We start from the raw sequence: 4,866 nt of genomic DNA, 5'->3' as shown, positions 1-4,866 counted from the left end.
GATGAGTTTTGAAGAGTAACAGAGTAGAGATGTATTGTTGCCAAGAATAGAGAAAATATTCACACACTTTCGATTGATTTGTATGACAAGATTTATACAAAATTACAGAGTCTATTCTAAGAAAGTTTCCTAAAATTATGACTAACGGATATAGCAAAAAATCCAAACTGTACAGAGAAAATTCCAGACTGTTACAACATTGACATCCTTGATTTTTGGCTATTTATTTGTTTGCTGATCTTGTTGATTTTGATTTACTTGATTTAAGGGATCTTCCTTTATAAACGGAGTCGTTTAATGCAAAACAAAGTTAATTTGGCGGTTTTGGACATTTTCGACACTACTTCATAATCTGGGCATAACTTTCTAATGCGAGCTCTGATTGAGATGATTCAAGATGATATAGAACCCCAAGACAAAGATATACAACTTTCATGTTTTAAGTTTGGAAAGATACTGGCTGAATAAAGGTCGAAATCAGGCTTGAAGTTGACGTACCTGCACTACTGATGTTTCAGAACGTTCGGCCTTATTGTGCAATTCAAATATGTGATTTAATTGCAGATGTTTTGGAGATTTGGTGCACGAAAGTTACAGCACACCAAATTTTGGCGCTAAGGCTTTCTATTTGATTTTTGTGCTTCATGTGATCCTTATTTCGTTCTTGAAATTTTTAAAAGAAAAAAAAATCGTTAGTTTTCAATAGTTATTTTTATTACTTTAGACTTTTCCTGATTTGTTTGTCACGGTTTATTAGAATTTCCTTGATTGTTTATGATTGCAACTCGATCTTCTAATCAAGGTGATTCAGTGCAATCCAGAAATAGAGAGAACTTTGCGCAGGTTAAGGAAGGAAGCTCGGAGAAATTCTGAAAAGAACGATTTGACTCTTGATTCCCTATTTGTTAGCAATTCTGATTTAGAAGAGGAGGAAGTCGTGGCTGGAAGTCAAACTTTGAAAGAGCTTGCCACCCCTGATTTGAATCAACAACCTTTATGCATATCGTTCCCTACTTTAGATGCTACTACTACTTTTGAATTAAAATCTGGACTAATACATCTCTTGCCCACTTTTCATGGCCTTGTAGGTGAAGATCCTCACAAGCTTTTAAAGGAGCTTCATGTGGTGTGTATGACTATGAAATCCACGGAGGTGACTGAAGAGCAAATTAAATTAAGAGCCTTTCCGTTTTCTTTGAAGGATTCGGCTAAGGATTGGCTCTATTATCTACCCTTCGGGAGTGTTGTCACATGGAACGAGATGAAGAGATTGTTTTTGGAGAAATATTTCCCAGATTCAAGGGCAGCCAACATTCGAAAGGAAATTTGTGGTATAAGGCAGCACAACGAAGAGTCCTTACATGAATACTGGGAACATTTTAAGAAATTATGTGCAAGCTGCCCCCATCATCAAATTAGTGAGCAGCTACTTATCCAGTATTTCTATGAGGGCCTTCATTCCACTGATAGGAGCATGATTGATACTGCTAGTGGAGGAGCTTTAGTGAATAAAACTCTCGAGGCTGCGAGAAACTTGATTGCAAATATGGCGGCCAATTCTCAACAATTTGGCACTAGGCTTGACCTTCCATCTAAGCATGTTAATGAGGTAAATATTTCCTCCCTTGGACAACAAATTGCGAGTCTAACTTCTTTTGTTCGTCAAATGGTTGTAGGTAATATGCAAACAGCGAAGGCTTGTGGGATTTGTTCGGTAGTAGGGCATTCAACCGATATGTGCCCAACTCTTCAAGAGGAGCCCATTGAGCAAGTGAATGCGGCGGGTGGTTTTCCTAGACAACCGCAAAGGAAGTATGATCCCTATTCAAACACATATAACCCGGGATGGAGGGATCACCCCAATCTTAGCTATGAGAATTCACAAGTAAATCAGCCCGCGACTCAAAACCGCTCAAGTTACCAGCAATATAAGCAACCATACCCTCCTAGACAACAACTTAGGGCTCTTTTGATTTCAGAGATGAGATGAGATGAGATGAGTTGAGATTAAAGTTAAAAAGTTGAATAAAATATTGTTAGAATATATTTTTTAATATTATTTTTGTTTTGGGATTTGAAAAAGTTGAATTGTTTATTTTATTTTGTGTGGGGATTTGGGAAAGTTGTAATGATGAGGTGAGATGAGATGAGATGAGATGAGATGCTTCCTGAAAACAAACGAGGCCTTAAAGGATTGGGCGATGAGTGATATATTTCACCTCTTGGGAGAGAAGACTTGGTGAGTTCCGGGCAGTTAGATTGGGCAACCAGTCTAATCGACCAACTTAAAGGATCAACCTAAAGGAAATCATGGGCAACAACTAGCAAAGGGTTTGAAAGTAATTTTGATCAAGAAAAAGAGAAAGAAATCATAGAAGGAATCCATAAGAAGTCCAAATTCGGAATACACTAGGAGACGGCCTGGACATGCTTGAGTATTTCAATCATAACTTTCTACCCACACATTCGATGGATGCGATTCTAGATGAGTTGGAAAGCTATCTTAAAGGGCTACAACTCTATCTCTTGTAAGGATTTCTAAATTCTGACTCCTGAAGTGCATATGAGGCTGCCAAAAGTAGTCCTAAAAGTTAAGCGATTTTTTAGGCGGGAATCATGAAAATGTTAAGGTTTCTTTTCTACCCTGTATAAACATATCATTAGGATGAAATTAAGGAGGAGAGTTTGAGTGTTAGAGGCCAATAGTCCAGAGTTTATTCTTTAAGTTTCTTTTAAGGAGGCGGATTGGGGGAGCAGAGGCAAGAGCCGCATGCTTTATCAATCGACTACAACGAAGAACGTTAGTTTTTTTTTTTTTAGTTTCATTATGAACTAATTTTATTTTCTAGAGCTTTGATGTAGTCTAACATTGAACACATAATTTATATTCTAGGTTATTTTAGTTTCAATATTTACATGATTGAGTGTTTATTCCTTGTTTGTAATGCTTGCAATCTTCTAGCTAATTATTGTTTGATCTATTGAATCGCAATGAGACCGAGAGGTGATTTGTGATTAGAGCTTTATACTCAAGCACCATTAGTTGAGCAAAAGTAAAGATACTTTATCACGATTAGTGTGATTTTTAAGAAAAATCTAAAGAACTTAATGAGTCTCTAACTAATTAAATTCACATAGAGATATGAAATTATTAATTGGATATATTTTTAGTATTGTTCGAGAGAAAATATTGAATAGTTAAGGGATAATTGAAATTCTATAATAAGGAAGAATAAATTGTGTGAGATTCGTTAGGTGAAATCAAACGCTCTAGATTTATTTTTATTATCTTTAAAATCTTAATTTTAATGCTCTTTTTTCCAGTTTAATTTAGATAATCTATTCTTTAAATTTCAGTTTTCCAAATGGTAATTAATGTAGTAAATTTCAGTACTCAATATCATAACTAATTTCGGTGAGTTCGATATCCGTTTTCTTTAAAACACTTTACTATTTGTTACGATTTTGTAAACTTGCAGATATTCTCAATACAACAAGTTTTTGGCGTTGTTCTTGGGGATTAATTATTTGTTATTGATATTGATAATAGCTAGATTTTTTTTTCTACTTTGGGCTTTATTTTTATTTAAAAAATATTTAAATTAGATGTCAGTTTGGTTTTTCTTTTTAGGAATTAGAAATGCAAGTCCCGATCTAAATCATTTGAGCATACAATTTTTGATCCTGAGATTGAAAGAAGAGGAGAAGAAAGAAGTTGCCGCTTCTAAATTTAATATGGCCGACCAGGAGAACAAGGTGTTCAGAGATAATATTATGCCTTCTGTTAATGGGGCGACATGTGTATAAGGTGGCCAGCTATACAAGCCAATAATTTCAAAATAGAGCCGGCCATCATTCAAATGATTCAACAAATCGTCCAGTTTCGGGGGCTGTCACAAGAGGAACCTAATGTCCATATTGCAAATTTCCTAGAAATTTGTAATACTTTTAAACACAACGGAGTGACAGATGATGCAATTCGATTGAGACTTTTTCCTTTCTCACTTAAGAAAAAAGCAAAAGCTTGGTTGAACTCTTTGTCGTCAGGCATCATCACCACCTGGGAGGAATTGGCACAAAAATTCTTAGCAAAATATTTCCCTTCGATCAAGACAGCGAAGTTAATGAATATATTACTACATTCATCCAAATTGAGGGTGAATCATTATATGAGGCATGAGAGAGATACAATGATTTATTGCACAAGTGTCCACATCACAATCTCCCAACCTAGCTTCAAGTACAGACATTTTATAGCGGCATGGGGCTGGTTGGAGTCGGGAGGCGTCTATTCCCATTCACGTAAAGGCTTCCAAAAACAGGATATCCACGGAGCTACTGTTGTCGATAAGGATCCTCCGAGTGGTGAAGTTGGCGACCAGCATAGTTACCACCAGGGCATCGTCGTGCCGATAGATGACCATTTCCTCTCCCCAAAGAAAATGACTAGGGCCGGGTCGTGCCTTCTGTACTTGGTTGGGTGGCACTCTGCCGAATACACCTATTTGTATCTCGCCAGCCAGGCATGCGCTGCGCCTTCACCAGCGAAGCCTCCCGCGATGGTTCTAATCTCCCCTAGCGATTATCCTCCTTGATGCGGTGCGTGGGGGCAATCATGTTTGGTCCCTGTGCAGCTACTCTCTGCCTCGGTCTCCCTTCCCTTCCTTACCTTCTAATCCTCTCCGTACTGCTTTGGCCTTCGGGTGCATGGGTACTGCAGTCTCGGTCACCTAGCCTACTATCTTTCCTCTTTCAAGGAAAGGCAATCTTCGGTGTTGTGGGTGGGGGACTGGTGGTAGGTGCAATAACAGCGGTTGGCGTTCTTGTAGTCGTTCGATTGGGCTGGTTGGCGGTCATCTTTCTGGA

At 37.8% G+C, this 4,866-nt stretch overlaps 1 non-coding gene across 1 annotated transcript; it reads right to left on the bottom strand.

Moving 5' to 3' along the window:
• Positions 1 to 4,117: 4,117 nt before the first annotated feature.
• LOC121243791 lies at positions 4,118 to 4,224 on the bottom strand. The gene has a single exon (XR_005936278.1). It is a non-coding gene; the product is annotated as a small nucleolar RNA R71 (small nucleolar RNA).
• Between the last annotated feature and the right edge of the window lie 642 nt (positions 4,225 to 4,866).

This window comes from Juglans microcarpa x Juglans regia, chromosome 8D (genome assembly GCF_004785595.1).
Source record: "Juglans microcarpa x Juglans regia isolate MS1-56 chromosome 8D, Jm3101_v1.0, whole genome shotgun sequence".
NCBI lineage: Eukaryota > Viridiplantae > Streptophyta > Magnoliopsida > Fagales > Juglandaceae > Juglans > Juglans microcarpa x Juglans regia.
The sequence above is the reverse complement of the archived record's forward strand: the minus strand, read 5'-3'. Positions and strand labels throughout refer to the sequence as shown.